The following is a 21849-nucleotide window of genomic DNA, read 5'->3' as shown; positions in this document are numbered from 1 at the left end:
CCTATGGCTAGAATCATTTTAAAGGAAAATTTCAGGACGCCTCAGTGTGACAAACCCTATTATTTTATTGAAAACCTCCTTGTTTCTGGAAACCAGGGGGTTAGGCTGCAGGGCATACATAGTATTGTAAAAGCTGTATTTCTATGTCAGTAGATAAACCACCATATCATACCTTTCTGTATTGAACCAAACATTTAATTTGGGCATCTGTGTTGAAAGGTAAAAGGCATCAGGGTTGCTGGTCTGTATTAGGAAATGTCTTCCCTGTATCTGTCTTCCTTAGTTCCCAGGTCCAGTCCTGAGAGCAGTGGGGGTTGGAGTCTGACCCTGTATTCATGCCAATCCTTAGACTCAGGTGGAGGTGGAGGGGCAGGGAGTGGAAGGGCTGGAGATCCAAGGAAACCTTGATTTTAATGGGTCCATAATGCAGAGACGGTCCTTTGCCAGCTTTTGTGGCCTCCCCTTTAGATGTGTGTGGTGGATCCATGGTGTGATGCCAGCTCCCCTCGCTGCCATAGCAGTGGAGAGAACCACCTTCTAGGGTTCTGGCCAGGTGAGTGACACTGTCCCTCTGCCCACTCACTTGACCAGCACTGGACAGGAGTGGATGTCACCTGGATCAGTCAGATAGTCCAATGAGTAGTCTTCATGCAGGACTGGGGTGCCTGTAGTGACAAAGAAAGGAATCAGTGGAGAGTTCTGCCAGCTCTCCTCTCTCAGCCTGTGAGACTAAACATGGTCTCCTGCGGGCGTGCATCCTTCCCTACATAGGGCGCAGCTGCCAAAGCAAAACGAAGGAGGCTTGTCCATTCCTTGGTAGACTCTAATGAGGGATGTTAAAGTCCTTTTTGTTTGTTTTGTTTTGTTAATGTCCTATTCTTTTTATCTGGCCAGAACTATGAGGTCCATATGCACAATGATATTTTAAATCTGTCTCAAGCTTTAGCTATTAATTGAGAAATTTTGGCTATGAAAGCAGGTCACTGTTGGGCCTATTGCTAGGGGGAAGCCAAGCCAGGGGACCAGTTTCTGGAGTTTTTGAAGCTGCTATTACAGTACTTTTAAATTAGTCCAGTTGGGGCACACTTTTACTGACCTGGAAAAGGTATGTTGGAAAACTAGCAAGTAGTTTTATCCTCTCCCCACCCCACCCCCTTTTCAGGCCAGATCTTGGTGAAGTCAGTTTTTCTAGAGTTCTTGGGGATTTTGCTTTCTCATTTGTACCCTTTCCTGGGTAAGGGCTCTCTGTTTTGGATTCATTTGAGCACAACCTGTCAGCTTTCTGAGACATCCACGCTAGGCTGTCCAGTCTATGTAGAACATTCCTTTGTCTGAGCAACACAAAATGTTTTCTGGAGCACTAGCCTGGTGAAGGTTAGTTACCAACAGTCCTGTCAGTTGTCTTTGGGAGAATGATCTTCCTCAGGTGTCCTCCATCAACCTGTTGGTTTAGATGTGCATTTCTTTACCATGGAGTCTGAGGCAGGAAGAGGTCCTGGCATGTCATCAGAATATCCATAGGTCCCATTGGTCATAGGGCCCTTTGTCTGGCAGCCATGTCAGAATTCCATCAATGGGAAACAACAGTTTATAAGGGAAGTACCATTGCCTGTAGGAGGGCCAAGATTTTGTTAATGTCCTTTGACCTAGGGCTGAGAAGGCCTTTTTCTATAGATCACTCTGTGGACATGCCTGGTCATAAACTCACAGTGGCTATCCATTTATTTGGTGGTGAACTTTACTTTTCTCACCCTACAGTTTGGGTCAGATTACTGAGTCCTGCTCTCTGGGCTGAGGTACCTGGCTTGGGACAAATCGTTTCAGTTAAAGCAACTGCTGCAGCTTCCCATGTACCTCATGTCATGTTTCATCTCCTGACAGTCATGGGCTAGCACATGTGTCCTCACACAAGAGGGAGGCCATGTTGTTGGAGGTGAGTTTCTCTCACCAGACTGGAAGATGGGCCAGGAGCAGGGCCTGGCACAAGATCACACAGGCATTAGACAGGCAGTGTGCTGCTGCTTCCCAAAGGTTGGCCTCAATCATGGCATGTGGAGCTGTGAGTATTGTTATGTCCAGATCGTGAAATCCCCAAAGCGCCAGGAGTCCAGGGTGTGTGCAAAAGCAAAGAGCCTCTATTGCTGCAGCCCAACAGCCCTGGAACCTCACCAAGCAGGGGACTGGTGGTGAGAGCACCAAACCATCATGACACAGGGTCCTTATTGTGGTTACAACAAGGAAAGGGAGTGTTAGCCAGAATGGGGTCCAATGGCATTGCACAGGCTGGTCATAAAGGCTTACGTACCCTATTGATAACCTCTGGGGAAGTTAGGTACTTTCCCAATGTTCCCTAGTCAGGCTTCGAGTGGTTCTTTTTCTGGAACAGTTTGTGTTTTTTTCAGTAACTGGGGTGGACATGAGGACAGGCCTAAGATGGAGTCTGTGGACAAGATGGAGTCACCATGGAGACGGTTCCACATCCCTTTTTCTTGTAACTACTTCAGGCCAAATCACGGGGCTGGACACTAAGGAGCGTCTCTCTAGATGGGTCTAGTGTTGATACTGGGACCTACGGACCATCAGTTGTACTGTGTTGATTCTTTTCCTGACAACAGTGTTAACCTGTTGATAATGCAGGACCAGATGTGAGCAGCAGTAACAAAATCAGAAGTGGCCCTGCAAGAGCACAGACTCACATTGTCAACCGGGGACCAGTTGTAAATGGCCTCACACTAGCTCTGAGGTCGTTGGCGTTCCAGTTTCCTGTCTTAGAGCTTCTTTCTGATCAGAATTACAGAGTCTTTAATTACCAGTTGCTGCAGCCCCAGTTCCCATGTTGCTACGTCCAGTTCCCATGGCTCCTGCTACTTTTAATCCTAGGAGGAATGACAAAAGTGTGGCTGTAACAACCTCTCTTTTTGCCCTTTCTGTAGATGGCTTGAGTTCAGAATAGATTTCTTCCTCGAGGCAGTGAATTCTTTTAGGGACCAGTGGTGCTGAAACGCAGGATTCATCACGGTCATTGAGAGCAGCGCTGAACACAGTACTCACCCCATGCACAAGCTCACCAGGTGTTCTCAGGTGCAACAACCTACCCGGTGGTGACCGGGACCTGAAGGCTGTAGCAGAAAGGAGAGTAGCTCTGGGGAGTCTTCCTGGTGTCTCCTGTAAGGCCCTTTTGCCTTTCCCTGACTGCTGCCATCTGCAGACTAACACCTGAGCTGTTAGTGAAAGGTGTCCTGACAGGGCAATACCTTCATAATAAGGGGCTTGGTATCCAGACACAGCCAGTGAGTATTCCTGAGGTCTGGTCTGGAGGGATTCAGGACATGGTAAGTTGCCTCTCGAAGCTCCAGTGGACCTGAATTGGGGTGAAATGTGGGCTGCATGTGGTTCCTGCTGTGGTGGCTTCAGCTGGGCTGATAATGGCCCTAAGGGTCTGGGATGAACTAGGGTGGGTGGGGGAGGGGGCAGCACTTGAGCACTTACTTAGAACCTAGAGGCCTTTCTTCTCCTTGAACTTTTAAGATCTTTCTGGTCAACCAAATATTAAACAGGAGCCCTTTATGTTTAAAGCCGAGTCTAGAGTTTTCATAGACATGGAGGCCCCAGGTTTCCTTGCATCCCAGTTAGTTTGTGTGCCAATTTTCCTGGGAGAATTACCTCATCATCTCTTGCAAGCCACCAGTGTCCTGGAATCTGGGTTATTGGGAGGTCGTGAATGAGTCTTAAATCCTCAGGAGAGTACTCTGGTTGCTCAGGTGGGACTGGTGCTCCTGGATTGTGGAGTTTTACAGTCAAAATAGTCTCTAGCAATTGGCCATCCTATAACTATGGCTAATTAATTGTTTGATTAGATACGTTTTGAAATTACCATTGGCGTATGGTGGTGAACTAAGTGATAAAGCAGGGTGCAGTTAGTACGAGCCTGTGAGAAGATTTAATTCCAGGTCAGTCATGTCGTGCTGCTGTGGCCAAGATGTCATTTGGTCCTTGTAGGCTGAGCATGGTTTGGGACAACTGTTGGAAGTCCTCAATGAACTGGGAAGAAATATGATAATACAATGTTAGTGGTGTTGTTAGTCCCGCTGTACCAGTGGTGACACCACAGTAATTGTTAGTCACAGGCCGAAGGAGCAAGATTTGAACTGCCCTTTTATTATGTTAGGTGGCTCTTGAGTCCACAAGTGGAAAAAATATGTGTGGTTTTCCATGTATTAACCCAATGTTGGCGAAGAGAGCAAACAGCTGACCAACCAGCAGGTAGCAGCTGGGACTTGAGTTCTACAGAAAAATGTAATGTGTTGAGTATGGTGATGGCATGGGTTTTCAAGGACTAAGGTTGTATTGCAGTCTAGGAAATGTAAGTACCCTATAAAATGTGTCCTAGATGCTTTACAGCAGTTTGCTATGCCAAAAAAAAGCAATAAGAAAGGTACCAGGAGTTTTGGAAACAGGACTTAGTGCTATTGGTCAAATGTGAGGTAAGAATATTGCCAAGGTTCTTCTCAAGGCTGTAAGCACAGTTGTGAGCTGATACCAGGAGGAACAGCATCCAGCATTTGCCAAAGTACCAGGTTAGGTGATGTCAAGGAGCCTGTAGGTGTTTGTCAAAATCAGAAGCAGGATATGAAATGACAGGTCTGTGCATTTAGGAGAGGAGACGTTAAAGAGGTTATGACCTGGGAGGAATGTTGAATCAACTCCTCTCCCTCCCCTATCTCCAGGCCTAGGCTAATTGGTGGCATATTTTCTCTTGGTTTTACTCATGATTTACAGGTACCAGGTGTTGAGGAAATGGTGGAGCTAATCAGCAGCACCCATTTCCCAACTGGGACCCCATGGCTCCATCACATCGAGGTAAAGGGCTCATTTTGTCCCTAGTGGAGGGAATCAGAATGAAGAAGGACATGGGACAGATGGCATTGCTAAAATCATGTGGGCGCCCTCCATGTGTCTCTGTCCTCTCTTTACAGAAGTCTTAGGCCTGCTCATAGAGGAAGTAGGCAGTCCAGTCAGTAACTGAAGGTGATGTGGACATTGGGGACATGGGATTGTAATTAGCTCCTATCAGCCTGCTATGCTCAATTTCCTAGCCCTATTTGGAAAGACCATCTGTTACAAGTGATGCATGTCTTGAGTTCAAATCTCCACATATAAGAGTTACTCTGGACAGAAGCAGACAAGAGGGTGAGGAGGAAAAATCTATGTGCAACCCAGTAGAGTCCAGTGTGGCTGCTGGGGTGAAGCCTCATCCTTCTGGAACTGAGGAGAAGGTGGTTGATCTTTGTGTTCTCTAAAAGTTAAGAGAGCAGGGCCCTGTTGGGGTTTGATATGTAGGAAGGGAGTTACCTTGAGGGAGAGGAGTGAAGGGGTTGATGTGGGATAGATGAATCCGGTGAGGGAGACCCTCAAACTTAACAGCTGTGTGGATTACAGAAATGGCCTTGGGCCAGCCCTTCCATTTAGAATCAAGGGGTGAGAGATGTTGTTCTGGAGGGGAGAGAAGGACCTGATTCTTAGGCATGATTGGGCATGGACAGGAGTTTGATTGAGAGCGGGTAGCTAGTGGTCAGTGAGTTCCATAGGAGGGAGGAGATATGGCTGAGTGCAGGAGGGAGTAAGAGTAAGAGATCAGGGAAAGTCGAAGGTTTGGGTGAAACACAGGGTCAGAACCCATTGTCCATACCTGAGCTCAAATGGTGAGATGGAAAGAGGTCACTCGGGGAGAGCCCTTAGCCTGAGGAGCGCCAGTCGTAGGAGTTTAACACGATTGACATGAAGTTCTTACAAGAGTTCTACAAACAGTTTTAGGAGTTCTAGCTTTACCAAGGACTATGGATGGTATGAACTTGAAATGTCAGGGGCTTTCGATAGGGTTCGAGCAATCTCAGAGGAGAATTTAGGGCCATTTTCTGACTGGAGGTAGGTGGGGATTGATCTCTCAGGAAAAGGTCAGAGACTGTCTAGGGCACTATAGTTGCTGGTTGCAGTGCTTCCACCCACCCTGAGAAGCTGTCCATCAAGACCAGGAGATGTTTAACTTTGGACATATGGGTAAAGTTAAGTTGCCAGACAGGTCCTGGGAAAGAGCCTCTAGCCTGTTTAGTAGGAAAATGGGGCATTTGATGATTGACAGATTTAACAAAACTCAGTGGTAGCCCTTAGGAAATGCAAATCCTCAGGGGTGGGCTGCAGGTATAAGAATGAGTTGCTGTCTGTGTGCAATGTACAGATGGCTTGGAGTAACGAACCTTCCTGTATGTGTGAGGGATGGGGCATAGTTCCTGTAAGGTTTCAATGCAAGAATGAGATAAAGAGTGGTATCTGTTTGGTCCAGGAAGAACTATTGAGATGTTGAGGGGTTGGCATGATTGGAAAGTAAGAGTGGTGACTCCTGCTACCTAGTGCTACCTGGAGAGAGAGACCAAGGACGGAGACAAAGCTTATAAGCCTTTATATATCAATAGGTGAGACAAGAATTGCAAAGAGAAGATAGTGACCCAAAATGTTTCGGGGGGGAGGGGACTGTGAATAAGAAGCTTGGCAGGTGCTAAATCATGTATTCAGGTTGCTCGTTTCTACCAGGTAAAGTCTTATTTCTTTGGCGGGTATACCTTGGGTCCAAAGAAAGGTCAGAGTCCTAGGATCCCAACGGCATATCCATCCTTCTTGGTTGCACAGAGGGTGAAGGAATGGCTTAGGTCTGATAGGTGTAGACCTGAGGCTGAAGAAGGGCCTTTGGGGGCTTCTGGGGGAGGTTGGCCATGGGCTTGAGAAGGGGTTGATGTGAGGGGCCAAGGGCTGGTTCATATAGAGGGCGACAAGGAGGGAACAGGAGGGGATCTTGCAGGGTAAGAACTCAGGCATCCTAGGACTGATTTTAAAAATCTCCTGTTTGGGAGATGGGACTGGATTAGGTGTTTTCTATCCAAGGTGTTGGACTTGTGGGTTGGAGTAGTAGGTAATCCCAAGTAGATGGTCTGAGGGGTGGATAGTTGAACCTTAGACAGTGAGACTCTAGCCCCAGCCGGACAATAAATTTAGAAGAGTAGAGATGTTAGTTTGCTAACGTGTGACACTGATTGCAGAGAAGTTCATCTGCACTGTGTATAAGTTTCTATCGGGAATGACAAAGAGACTAGATATGAAGCCAGAGCCTGTCCAATAGGTGTGGGTTGTCCTGGAACCCCTGTGGTAATACAGTCCAGATGAAAGCAAAGACGTTTTGTGACTCAGTGTCGCTGAGGATAGAGAAGAAGGCAACCGTGAGGTTCAGGACTGAGAAACAGGAGGTCCTTAGGTGGAGAGTGGGAAGGAGTGTGTAAGGATTAGCTGCAACGGGGGAGAGCGGCACCACTGAAGAACTAACTAACTGGAGACATGCACCAAGTGGAAAGTCCCGCTGTGCTTTCAAGAAAGTATTATTGGGTCATTGTGAATTTTCTAATGTGCACCATAACCCCACCCACCTCCCTGTCTTTCCATATCTGCTTTCTGCCCTTGTGCACACACTCCATAAACAAAAACAAAAACAAAAAAATAAAACCCAAAGAAGACAAAAAATTATCTCAGAGGAAGCTGCTGTGTGTCACGTAGCACAATGCCCTATTCGTCGTGACTCTAGAATTGAGGAAACAGCTAACTTCATAGTGAGTTGCTTGTCTCTGCTTTCCAGCATGGGCCACCACCACCCTGCTGAATTATTTTATGTAAGCCTCAAATTATTTTATTAGCTATTTAGAAAAGAAGTTTGAACTATTGTACCTCTTTGAATTTATATTTTAAGTTTCTTATCTATGTTTTTTTTTAATACCAAACAACAAAATATCCTGTTTATTCAAGAAGAAAACTCAAAAGCTAAGATCCATGATGTATGGGCCATTAGGCAGCACACAGTCTATTCCATGTTCTAAAGTAGAGTTAAGACATGTGGTATAAGAAATCCTAGTTTCCATTTCATGCCTATGAGGCAACTATGTCTTTCAAAAGTACAATGGTTTTTATTTTTTATGCCTAGTTAATTATTTTCAAAGGTAGGGCAGTTGGTACCTTTGAAAGACCATGTCCTACTTATAGACAACTCGGACACTCTCTGACTGTCTTCATAATACCTTTTATTTTTTTTTTAACAGAAGAATTCTGTACTTAATGGTTTGTTTCTGAGATTGGAGGAATGTTAATCAGCGTTTTCAATTGCTGAAACATGTCACATTCCCAGATAGGGCTTCAACTTTTCTATTTTTTCTTCTGGCCCTGTACACATAGCCCTTCTTATATTTTGCTTTATCTAAATAAAGTTCCAATCCCTAGAAGCTGAATACTTACCGCCCAAAGATGCCACTTTGGATTCCAAGTTCTTGGAGAAATTATTATTACATCTGCTCTTGTATCTACTAAACCTTGAATTTCAATGCTGTTTATTTGTACTTTCAGTTTAGGTCTCTGATCACTGATAGCAGCTTGCCAAAATTGTTAATTTCTGGTCTCTCCTGAGCTGCTTTATGTGCTGAAGCTGTTCTGTCCTTGCTCCACGCAGAGCAGTGTTGTTTTTAGCAGCAGGCACTAAATCTTCTAATTACTCTGTGGATGAGTTTCTCCTATGCTGACAGGGAAAGACTGAATGGAATTTGATGTCAGGGCCTATGAGAGGGGCTACAGGGCATTTTCCACTGGCATAGGGTTATGTTGGCTATCCCTGGTTCATCTTCAATCATTTGTCCAGTGTCAGAGTTTACCACACCTTTAGTTTACTCCAGAAGCCTGCAGCTTTCTTCTTGGATTATTTTGAGGGAAAAAAAATCATTGTGTCTAGGAAGGCCTTGCCTAGACTACCTTTGCAAGCAACCTTGCTTGACCCAATTAAAACAGCTCCCATTTTGATTTTTCTTAATATTTTTAGAAGTGATCTTATCAGATTACCCTTATAAGCTTGAGGTCCAATACCAGGCATACCTCTTAACCATTTCTTTTTTTTTTTTAATTTATTCTTGTTACATCTCAATGGTTATCCCATTCCTTGTGTCCTCCCATTCTTCCCTTCCTCCCCTTTTCCCCTTATTCCCCTCCCCATGACTGTTCCTGAGGGGGATTACCTCCCCCTGTATATGCTCATAGGGTATCAAGTCTCTTCTCAGTAACCTGCTGTCCTTCCTCTGAGTGCCCCCAGGTCTCCCCCTCCAGGGGACATGCTAAACCATTTCTTTATTGGTATTGATCTTGCCTTTAAAGGTCTACTCACACTTTTGCATTCTGAATTCACAGTTTCAACAGGAAAGATCCAATTAGGATTTTTCTGTCTTCTGAAGCTGATATTATTCTATTTACCGCTGAAGTCAGTCTTTGCAAAAAATCAGTGAAGGCTTCTTTGGGGCCTTGTATAATTTTAGTATTTCCCGCACACCCCCAACCCCCAACCCCCCCCCCCCCCCCCCCCCCAGACTTGTTTTCTGATTCTTGAAACATAACTCAAGCATTTTAAGCTGGTAGAAGATATAGTGCCAAGGTGTAATCATCACATTCCACCTGCCTTTGTAAATCAGTGTATCGACCTTCAACTAGCAACTGATCCTGGGAAAAATCAATAGTTCTGGCCTGATTTTGCTCATCTTTGGCCTTCACTTCTTCTTTCCTCCAATATTGGAGTTGTAACTGAGGACCACGTTACAACATTGCTTTTGCCAAATATTTCCAGTCTTGGGAGATAATCCTGTTCAGAGTTGCCCTTGAAATTAGAATCAGTTTCACATAGGGTGAACACATACACTAGGAGACAACCACCTCCTTAAACATCCTCAAATTGGGGCTGCAGAGTTGGCTCAGAGGGTAAGAGCACTGACTGTTCTTCCAGAGGTCCTGAGTTCAAATCCCAGCAACCACAGGGTGGCTCATTACTATCTGTAATATGATCTGGTGCCCTCTTCTGGTGTGCATGAAGACAGTGTACTCATATACAATAAATAAATAAGTCTTTATAAAGAAATCTCAAATCTAATATGTCTATAGGAAGCCATTTGTTCATTATAACCTTGGGGGTACGCATCATCTCTGGTGGGTCTTGTATAGTAACTTGATAAATTGATGGGTTTTAACAAACTTACACCACTTCCTTTCAGTTTCATTATTCAATGGCATGGTAGGCTCTTGTCTAAAATCCTCTGTCTGTGTCTGAGAAAATGTTTCATTCTCATTTATAGGTCTAAAGTTTGTCTAAATTCCTCTGTGTGTGTCTTAGCATTTTTCTTATTTTCACTTATAAGTTTTTCTAAGGCTCGTCTAAATCCCTTGTTGTGTGTCTGAGTATCCTTATTGTCATTTATAAGTCACTCTAATTTGCTTCTAAGACTCCTACTCACTTTTTCTTTGAGTGACAAGAGAAAGCTCTGAAGGCTGTTAAGATTAAAGCATAAAGCTGGGCAGTATTGGTGCACGCCTTTAATCCTACCACTTGGGAGGCAAAGGCAGGAGGATCTCTGTGAGCTGAAGGCCAGCCTGATTTACAGAGTGACTTCCAAGACAGCTAGAGATGTTACACAGAGAATGCCTGTCAGAAAAAGCAAAACAAAAAAGATAGAAAGAAAAGGAAAAAAAAAAGGAGAATACAGTATAAAATACCCAAATGATAATATTTATAATTATTAGTGGGACAATTGCAGCTAAACCATTCAGCTTTTCATTTTCTGCCTCCTCCTTCTCCACCTCCCCCACTCCTTCTCCTCCTCTTCCCCCTCCTCCTTCTTCTTTTTCTTTTTCTTTTTCTTCTCCTTCTTCTCCTCCTCCTTCTCCTCCTCCTCCTCCTTCTCCTTCTTCTTCTTCTTCTTCTTCTTCTTCTTCTTCTTCTTCTTCTTCTTCTTCTTCTTCTTCTTCTCTTGCTCCTCCTCCTCCTCCTCCTTTTCCTCTACATCTAGAGTAGCACTATACAGGGTCCTAAGGCCTTAACACTGTCCTTGAGGAATTCCAAGAAGACTTACCAAATCTGTTGGTTTTTCAGTTCCTCCTCAGATGGAGTGATCTCTCTGTCTGAAGGGTCATGGCCCAAGGTGGAGCACAAAAAAAAATGTGGTTTTATAAAGAAAATTCCAATCATTAGAATTGACCGAAGAAGATCCAAGTACCAGATGCTGGGGTGAGAACTTGACAGGTCAGAGTGGCAGAGAAAGCACCTAGCTGACCTTCCTACACCAATATCATCCCAGAAGAAACGAGCTCTTTCTCCTTCTCCACAATGCGCTAAATACCCTCAACTCAATATCCCTCCTTTCTGCTGGTTACTTGCTCTGCCTCTTGACAGAGTTGACTTCATCTAGCTCATATATATATAGAAAGCTTTTGGGTTAAAAGTGTGTGCTAGGGCTGAGCCAAAAAGAGACATCGTTTTTTCTTTTGATTTAGACTTAGTAAGTTCATTTAACAAGTAGGTGATACAGCACCTGCAGCCAGTTTCCCTTCCCTTCATAATTATCACTTCTAAGTCCATGTGCAGTTGGGAAGGTGGAAACGTTCAGTCTAAGAGGGCCCTGCAACCATAATGCCAGCACCAGAGACCTCAACTCAACATTCTTAGAAGTATGATCAAACACCAGCCAACACGCAGGTGCTTCCTAATTTAGTCCGTAGGCTACCATGAGAAGTATAGAGGGGCCCAAAGCTTGTTTGGGTGGTAATCCAGGTCATGGGAAGGTTACAGAGACCATACCTGGAGACCATGGCCTAAACTATATCTGCACGTCTAATCCTCAGCCAAGAACTAGGCCTTATTCTTTCTGGCTTCTGGATCTGGAAGATGAAAAGGTTTGGATAGATTCCTTGTATTTCCTGACCCTTATGAATGTCCCCTAAGAATACCAGTTTCCTCCCTCTCTGGCTTCCAACCTCTATCTTGCTAAAATGCTGACCAAGCAGGCATTTGGTGAGCCCTTGAGTTCTGACCTTGGGGTCTGTCCAACAGCATCAAAACCAAACAGTAGTGCTACCTCACCATGGGCTTTAAATGTCAGGCTCTAAACCATTCTTAGTGCTCACTCACTTCTGAACGCTGAGTGTGGAAATAGCCCCTTGCTCTCTGCTCCCGTGCTGCAGGACAGCTGAGTAACTGTGCCTGACTCTGTGCTGATAGATCTAGGAAAGCATCATTAAGGCAGCCTGACCAGCACTTCCAACAGCATCCCTTCTTTCCTGCACTCTGGAGGCAGAGACAGGCAGATTCCTCTGGGTTCTGGGCTACCCTGCACTAATGCTAAGTTTCAGGCCAGTGACAGTACATAGTGTGGTATTGTCTCAATACCAAAACCAAACAACAAAAATGGGTGCATAAATTGGATAGGCTGGGCAAAGGAGATGGCTCTGTGAGCAAAGGTATTTTCCAGTATACTATGCATGAGACCACCAGAATTCAATGCTTAAAAGTTGTGAGGAGAGACTCTACAGAGTTGTCTTTTGACAAGCACCATGCTATGGACAAGCCCAACAAACATGATAACAAAAATTTGGAATAGTGGGAGAAGATGTCCAGAATTCCTTCTGTAGCTTATGCAGGCCTTGTAATGAGTTGGGAATCTGTGTCCCTTCACCAAGCATCCAGGAGTGACCTTGTGTTTCTTAAGAATTTAAATTTTATTCATGTTTATAGGGTTTTTTAACATGTGTGTATATGCACATTGTGCATGCAATGCCCTGGAGAAGATGAAAGTTAGTCATTTTGCTACAGTTTTACTGATATCTGCTCAGCAATGCTGCTCTGTTTGCGTGCCTCTGTGTATGTGTATCTGTCTCCTGCCGTGCAGTGTCCTACCCAGTGTGTATGTGTATGTGTCACCTGCCGTGCCGTGTCCTATCCAGTGTGTATGTGTATGTGTCTCCTGCCATGCTGTGTCCTAGCTCAGCAATGCTGCTGTGTTTGTGTGTCTCTGTGTATGTGTATGTGTCTCCTGCCGTGCTGTGTCCTATCCAGTGTGTATGTGTGTGTGTCTCCTGTGTGCCGTGTCCTATCCAGTGTGTATGTGTGTGTGTCTCCTGCCACGCCGTGTCCTACCCAGTGTGTATGTGTATGTGTCTTCTGCCGTGCCGTGTCCTAGCTCAGGAATGCTGCTCTGTTTGCGTGTCTCTGTGTATGTGTATATGTCTCCTGCCATGCTGTGTCCTAGCTCAGCAATGCTGCTGTGTTTGCGTGTCTCTGTGTATGTGTATGTGTCTCCTGCCGTGCCGTGTCCTACCCAGTGTGCACAGGAATGAGAGGCATGGTTCTCCTTTTCTCTTTCCTTCTAAAACAACTTGGTGTTGCATTTGGAATTCTGTGACATGGAACTAATATGTTGTTGACACAGGTAATAAGGTAAATATATATTCAATAAAGAACACTTACAATGCAGTGAACCTCACTGCTTCTATTACCTACATATGTATACTTCATGTGTTTACCTACATATACCCTATATATCTATACATGTATATGGTTAACTTTAGAAGACAGTGACCTATGAGGACGTGCATGTGAACTTCTCTCGGGAAGAGTGGGCTTTGCTGGATCCTTCTCAGAAAAATCTCTACAAAGATGTGATGCTGGAAACCTACTGGAACCTCACATGTGTAGGTAATGATGTGAATTTTTATTCATTTTTTAGCTTAAAAGAAAAAAGCCTTAGATATTGGTGCTCTTCTGTGATTTAAATTCTGAAAGAGGTAAAAATGTAGTGAATAAATCAAGTATTGCTCTTTGAAGATAATCATTAAACTTTGTAAAATTTCCAATAGCATACATTTTCTCTCACTATATTTTAGGCTACAGGTGGGAAGACCAGAATATTGAAGAATATTGTCAAAGTTCTAGAAGACATGGAAGGTAATTTTTTTGTGCAAGCCAGTAAATGCATGCCTCTGAAGACATTTTAACAGACACCAGTGTTTTAATGAAAACAATAGTGTAAACAAGCACAGCTTTGTGGGGATTATTAAATGCTCACAACCCCATATACCTCAATGTCAAGCTTCTGATTAGTGTTTACAAAGTATTCCTTTAAGAAACAAGAAAAGGCAGACACTGTAGGCTGCACCTGTAATTCCTGTGTTTGGGGAGGCAGAGGCAGGAAGGTCTCTGTGAGTTCTAGGTCACCCTGGTCTACAAACTGAGTCCGAGACAGCCAAGGATACACAGAGAAAGCCTGTCTCAAAAAAACCAAAATCACAAACAAAAAGAAAGAAACAAGAAAAGCAGACAGGGCCTTAACAGCTAGTACATTTTAACCATAGCCACATGAGAACCATGCTGTAGAACTCTCCATGCACTTAGTTTTGTACTGCTCTGGTGTCATGAAAAGCATACATGTTGATTAGCATATTAATTTATATCCAGGACATGTTATAAGTAAATCGCCCGTAGAGAAGTTAGTGTTACTCATATACTTTTAGTGACTTGCTGTAGTTTAGTGAGAGGAGCAGTTTTCTGGACTCAACAAAGATGTTGTTGTGGAGAAACTTGAATCTCTACCACATGTCTATGAAAATAGCAAGTTAAGCTGTGTGAATGCAGAGTCAACATCTTCTATGTGTTACTTTTCCTTTAATAGGTATTTCAAGTATCCCTCTAGAAACATCCCACGCGATCCTGAGGGCTATGGGAGGAAGCAGTGCACCTCTCTCTTTCCCAGAGCCATTAGGAGACATGTAGTCATCCCCACTGTGAGACGACGAGGTGGATGGGATACACGCTTACAAGGCGTTGGTTTCCCAGCTCCCGTGGGAACACACCAGAAGACTGACAATGGGGAAAAGCTCTGCGAGCACAAGGAACTTGGGAACTCATCTGTGTCTCCGGGTTCACTTCGCACATGTAGTGTGACTCAGTCTGTAGGAAAAGGTTGTGAGTGTCATCAGTGCGGGAAAGTGCTGAGTTCTTCCAGTTCTCTTCAAAGACATGAAAGAACTCATATGGGAAAAGGAGGTGGTAAACGCCATCCATTTGCCCATCACAGCCATCTTCAAGTACACAAGACAACTTATTATGAAGAGGGTCTCTATGGGCGTAATCAGTGTGCCAGAGCCTCTTTAGAATTACACCAACAAACTCATTTGGAAATGAAATCCTATGAACATCATCAAGAAAATAAAGTCTCTTCATGTCACAGTGGTTACCAAGTAGGTAGACGTAATACTACAGAGGAAAAGTATTTATTTACATCCTTTGCATGTCCCATCTCTCTTCCAACCCATGAAAGAAGTGATACTTGGAAGAAACCCTATGAATGTAGTCAATGTGGTAAAGCCTTTTCAACTAAAGGTAATCTTAAAAGGCATGAAAGAATTCATACTGGAGAGAAACCGTATGCATGTAAGCAATGTGGTAAAACCTTTGCATATTCTCGTAGTGTTCAAATCCATGAAAGAATTCACAGTGGAGAGAAACCATATAAATGTAGTCAATGTGGCACAGCCTTTGCATTTAACAGTCTTCTTAAATTGCATGAAAAAAGTCACACTGAAAACAAACGCTATGAGTGTAACCAATGTGGTAAAGTCTTTGAAAGTAACAGTAATCTTAAGATGCATGAAAGAATTCATACTGGAGAGAAACCCTATACATGTAATCAATGTGCAAAAGCCTATGCATATCACACTCATCTTCAAAGACATCAAATAACTCACACTGGAGAGAAACCCTATGAATGTAGTAAATGTGGCAAAGCCTTTGCATATCGCAGCACTCTCCAACTGCATGAAAGCATTCATACTGGAGTGAAACCCTATGAGTGTATTCAGTGTGGTAAAGCCTTTACATATCGAAGTAGTCTTCAACTCCATGAAAGAACTCATACTGGAGAGAAACCCTATGAATGTATTCAGTGTGGTAAAGCTTTTACACAACGCGGTAGTCTTCAACTCCATGAGAGAACTCATACTGGAGAGAAACCCTATGAATGCACTCAATGTGGTAGAGCCTTTGCACGTCGCAGTATTCTTCAAAAGCATGAAAAAATTCATACTAACAAAAAGTCCCCCAGGAACTAGTAAATGATAAATAGCCATGTGTAACACATACCTTTCTCCACTTGGCTCTCACTGGTGCAGAGTAAGATTAGTAGAACCATTCCCACATTAAAATATTGTCTCTTTCTCATGTTATAAACGTATTCTCACCCAAGCATTGAAGAATACAGATCATTTCAATGTTAAAATCTATTTGAAGATGAAAATGATATTTATGTTCTTATTTATTTATTTATTGGTTTATATTAGCTTATTCTGATGGCTAAATTTTGTTCTTCATACTTTCTCAGAAACACAAATGTAAGCGAGAGAATTGTCTCTGGGAATAAAAGTTGCTGTTGCTAAGCTTGATGGTCTGAGTTCATTCTCCTGGATACCCACATTACTCCTGCAAGTTTTTCTCTGAGTCCTACACTGGGTTGTATGTGTACCCACACACCAGCACATAATGTAAACATTGTGGAACCAAAATAAGGGCCAGAGAGTTTTGGCACATGCACACCATGATACAGGTGTATACACACTTTAAAATTTTTAAAGAGATTAAATTAACAAAGTACAGAAATTAACCAAAATATTAAAAACATAGGATTATGTAATTACAACGTAATCAGTCATAATTGATACGCTGTACAATTTCAACAAGTATTATTGCTCAAACCAATGATGTTTCCTGTTTTAATTTTTTGTTATCTTTCTACTCTCTGATTCAGAGATGGGTCATTTTTAAAGTATAGCTGGGTGGAGTGGTGCACACATTTAACCCCAACTCTTTGGAGACAAAGGCAGGTGGATCTCCCTGAGTTTGAGGCCAGCCTTCCACACTTAGTGAGCTCCAGTATGGCCATAGCTGTATAGAGAGATCCTCTCTCAACAACACAACAACAAAGTGTCTGAAAAGATGGCTCAGAAATTAAGAGCATTGGCTATTCTTCCAGAAGGCCCAGGTTCAATTGCCTGCTCTCACACAGAAGGTTCGAACTGTCTGTAACTCTAGTTCCATAGGCTTCAACATCCTCACAGAGACAATCATACAGGCTAAGCACCCATGCATGTAAAATAAAAATAATCACTTTTACAAAAGCATATATTACATTATGGAGCTTTCTCTTAACATGATCTGGATCAGTCTCTAACATATTTAAGTCTTTCATTGTTCTGCATCAAGGAACTATGTAAGTGCTGACAACGAGACACAGTGTACAGAGTCCATTAACAGAACGATAGAAATCCTTCCAATCCTTCAAAGAGCATGTAGCAGGGATTTTCATCACTTTCAGGTGATATAAGATAGAAGGAGTAATGAGGCATCTTCATCTTTGGGTTTAGAATGACATCTTTGGATGCTAGAGTGTGGTCTCAAAAGTACTGCTGCTGTTTGGTTCCCAGCACCCACATCTGATGGCTCAGACATACCTTTCGGTCATGGTCCAAGAGGTATGACGAAATTTTCTGCCTTCCTTAGGCACCAGGTATGCTAATGGTTTAGTGGATATGTGTGTGTGTGTGTGTGTGTGTGTGTGTGTGTGTGTGTGTGTCTGTGTCTGTGTCTGTGTGTCTGTGTGTCTCCATATTTTGAAAAGGGCTTTCTTGATGTGTGTTTTTTTAATGAAATAAATTTTTCTGCATTATTGGAACATATTTTTGGAATCGAGTCATGTGTGAAGAGTTCCAAGTGCTTGTGAGAACACTCCAAGAGAACAAGACTCTCGTGACCTCAGTGTCCTTAAAACACAGAAATATTCTTGGAGTGTATTTTTTATTTCTTCTCAGGTGTTTCAGATAGGAGAGGGTTATTTCATATTCATTATTATTTAATGTTGTTACTCAAGTGTTTAAATCTTTATATGCCTTTATGGAAAAATATGTTTTTGTACCGTGTGCCTGGTTTTATCACTGTCCATACCTTGACTCCGTGAGAACTATAGTCTTCTCTTCATGGATCAACAACTCTGTCACCTTGCTCTCTTTTCCTCAGGTGTGGCCCCATAGCCTGGGCTCCAGTAAATTACTGGATCTGCGTCATTGCCTTGACCTGACATAACATTTCTGCAAAGGAGTGTGACCTTGAATTTTTTCAAAGGGACCCATTCTGCAGCAGTGAGGCCATCCTTGTATAAATTTTAAAAATTAAAGTATATGTAATAGAGGGAAAAAACTGTGAGGAAGCCACATTGCTCTTCTCCTCCTCCTTTATTTTTCATTAACGTTTAAGTTGACCATTAGCTTTTTCACTAAAGTATGACCCTGAGGGTTTACTAGGATGCCTGAAATGTGCGATATATCAAACCGTTGGCAAAACTCCTGAAAAGGCTTGTCAATGTATGCAAGAGTATTGTTAGTCTTTAATATTTTTCAGGGGACTAAGACAGGAAAAGCTATGAGTCAAAAGGTAATAACACCTTTAACTACTTCTGATAGGGGAGGAGCAAAAATGATCAATGAAGTATCTACAACGATGTGAAAATGTTTCAGCCTCCCAAAACTAGGGCCATGAATAACATCCATGTTCCATGTATGAATTGCAGTGTGAGTCACAAGAGGGTAGAGACATAATATGATATTAAATTTTACACATGAAGAGCATTGTTTAACTGTCAAATGAGCCTGCTCTTTTGTTTTTTGGTTTTTTTTTTGTTTTGTTTTGTTTTTTGTTTTGTTTTGTTTTGTTTTTTGGTTATTGAAAACCATTTGTTGAATTCTGAAGCATTTTGGTGAAAGTTTTCCTGGGAGTCTCCTGCTTCCTTTACGTTGTTCTGCCTCCCCCTGCCCCCGCCCAAGCTCTTTTCCCAGGCATTGAGGATATGCTGGGACCACAATCCCCATGCACTGTACTGACTCAACAGGCCCTGGTGCCACCCGCAGAATGTGGTCAACAGGACCCTGAGTGTCCAGCCTTTCCTGCAGCCTGTGGGCCTAGGCAGCGTGGCCTGTTAGCCCATTCAGCCCATATTTTTTCAGATGAGAGCATTATCTTTTCAGCAGAGTTTATTAGGCACAAAGAGATCTGTTCATGGGCTTTGAGGAACATCTCTCCCCATAAATTAACTGCCAGCTCCTGCAGCACATGAGGATGGAAGGAATCTGATTCACCCTCATCAGGTTCCAATTAAGGCTTTTAGCATTTTGCTGAGACTCGTGGGAATCTACTGCTCTTCAGAGTTCTGCCTGGGTGCCTTGAAGAGGCCAGTGGAAGGGACAAGGTTGACAGGAAAGGACTGAAACACTAGCATCAGTGCCCAGCAGTCCCTTACGTTCCTTACCAAGTATTCATAGAGGCAGGATGGGTCCGTCTTGAAACATTCTGTTCCCTGTTCCTGAGCAGACGTTACCTAATTAAATGCTGACACTGTAATCAATAACTGTTGAGCAATATATTGTCCTTTTCCTAAAAGTTGGATCCCAGCAGGAACAGAAGCCAAAACGTTAATCTTACCACTATGATTGCAATTGATAATTTCTGGAAGGATCTGCAAGCCCTTCATGATAACACTAGTTTTGCCTATTATTAGTCCATCCACTCCTTGTAACAAAGGCCTAAATATACTAGAAGGATGCCGTGGGCACTCATTTCCGGTGTTAATATGAATCTGGGTGTGGTACTGAGGTCAGGTCTGGGACACTCTGAAGTTACTCTAGAAAGCTCTGGTGCATGGGAGTGTGGGGCACTAAGAAGGGCTGTTGGGTTGACACTTACCTTTTTTTGATAAGACTGGGTGGTTCTTGCATGCACCCCAAATTTGGCAGGACCTGTGGTTGGCCTCATCCAGTTTCCCTGAGGCAAAAGCCACTATTCACCACCTCTCAGGGATCTACACTCATTTGCCCAATACTTTCCTTGTTTACAGTGAAAGCATAGACCTGGAAATTTAGCTATCATGACCTAAGGAGCAATCCACTTTCCACATTGAAAACATCCATTATTGTAATTTCATTAAGTTGTTGTTATTGTTGGTTTTGCATGCCTGCAAATAATTGAGCCACCATTGTGCCTTGGAGGGCAGAGAGCAGAGAATACATATATGAAGGCTAATATTCACACAGAAGTGGATGGAATCAATATATTTTTTCTCTTTTTTTTTAAAGGATGGATGGCAATCTGGCATGCAGCCAGCATTAGCATCCTCATATGCCAGTTGTTTAACAATTCTATTCCTGACTTCCAGTCAATGAACTTCCATCAAAGGGCAATAAACAAAATATTGCTTTGTCTCATCAGGCCACCGTTTAATTTAAGCAAGTTTCTCTGTCTTTTTTCCAAAATCCAGAACTTATGCCATGCCTATAAGGCTAAAGCATTGATTTGTCCATAAGCCTCAGGGGTATATGTAATCTCTGACTGAGCATCACTATATATGCCTTCTCCTAACATTTCAAAAAGTGTGGGCACATTATTCTGATGGTGTCTAATAGCTTGGTCCTGGCATCTTTCTGAATAATCAATCTTCCACACTGAGTATTCACCCCAGTAAGACAAGTTTTTGCTAAGAACCTGCAGTCAGAGGGAACAGAAGCTTCTCCAGAAATAGAATCAAGGAGAAGCAATGTGAAAGGAGCAGTTGGTCCATACTGAGCACACGCCTGTTTGCAATCTTTAAGAGTCTTCAGTGAGGTGGGTGTGCAGTTTCTCACTCAGTGCCCTAGGCTGTGAGGATCGGGTGTTTTACTCCCTGGCATCTTCTCCCATGTCCTGAGCATGCCGCAGAGCCTGTGGCATCAGAGAATTGTACGCTGACTCCAAAGAACTTCATATTCTTATTGGAGGATGAGAAACCTCTTTAATAACCTCCTAAGAAACGAAATGAAATGGTGGGGGAAAAAAATTGTCCATGCCATCAGGAAGTGAACTTGATGGATAGCTTTTAAGAGCGGAGGAAATTGGAGCTGGGGGAGCGGGAACAAAGTCAGTACAGGGAGAAAAAAAAGCCCCAACCTCATCACAGAGACATTAAATGATACATCTTTACCTTCTAATTTCTCTTCTACTCCAGTGCTATGCTTTTTCCTGCTCAGTGTAACTTTTTTATTTTGACTGTGTCATTTTAACTACTACAGGCTGTATTTCTTCCCAACGTCGGCAAGCATCACTAGGAATTGTTTTCTGGTCTCTCGCCTCTAATTATTCTTGAATTCATCTTACCAACCTGGACAAAGTTCTGGGTACCAGAGAGTCCCTTTCCAGGAAAAGAAGACTGAAGTTCACTAATGAATTCCAGAAAAATTTATCATCTGCTGATGTCCCACGTCAACTCCTCTCTTCAGCAGAAGTTTGCAAAACCTTTAGAAATAAACGTTGCTCCTCCGACCCTGCCTGGCCCCAGTTTTTACCTCCAACGCACATTTCCGCCTTTTTTTTTTTTTTTTAACTTGGCACGCAGGATTCCCAGGGGTTCCTTGGCAGTGCTCGGACCTAATGAGCCATCTCTCACTTTATGAAGACACATACTCCTGTATTTTATTCTGAGGGGCAACTTGGGAATCAAACTGAGGCCAAAACATTTCTCTGAGGGCTGATTTGAAAACTTCTCCCAGGGCTGGAGAGATGTGTCCCCGTCCCGCGGGTTTAGTTATTCGGGTTCTCGAAGGGGGTCGCGGCCTGTAAATAAGAACGGGTGGGAGAGAGACACGACTCTTGAAAGGTTGGTCTTATCAAGAGTCATTTACTGAAAGCAGGTGTATGATTTTTAAAGTGTGCTTCAGGAAGGGCGGGGGAAGGAGGGAGAGCAGTGGGAGAGTACAGAATCTTCTGGGATAGGAACCCCTGGGACAATGTATGGGGCGGGGGGAGGAGACAGGTGGCCCCGCGGTCCTCTCCCAGAGAGCACAGCACGTCAGATGTTCATGTACCGTGACTCTTGTGAAAGGCTACAA

At 43.3% G+C, this 21849-nt stretch overlaps 1 non-coding gene across 1 annotated transcript; it reads right to left on the bottom strand.

The window, feature by feature from the left end:
* Positions 1–11987: 11987 nt before the first annotated feature.
* On the bottom strand, positions 11988–12127 carry LOC127183827 (small nucleolar RNA SNORA43). The gene has a single exon (XR_007830076.1). It is a non-coding gene; the product is annotated as a small nucleolar RNA SNORA43 (small nucleolar RNA).
* Positions 12128–21849: the final 9722 nt, after the last annotated feature.

Source organism: Acomys russatus, chromosome 31, assembly GCF_903995435.1.
Source record: "Acomys russatus chromosome 31, mAcoRus1.1, whole genome shotgun sequence".
Lineage (NCBI taxonomy): Eukaryota > Metazoa > Chordata > Mammalia > Rodentia > Muridae > Acomys > Acomys russatus.
The sequence above is the reverse complement of the archived record's forward strand: the minus strand, read 5'-3'. Positions and strand labels throughout refer to the sequence as shown.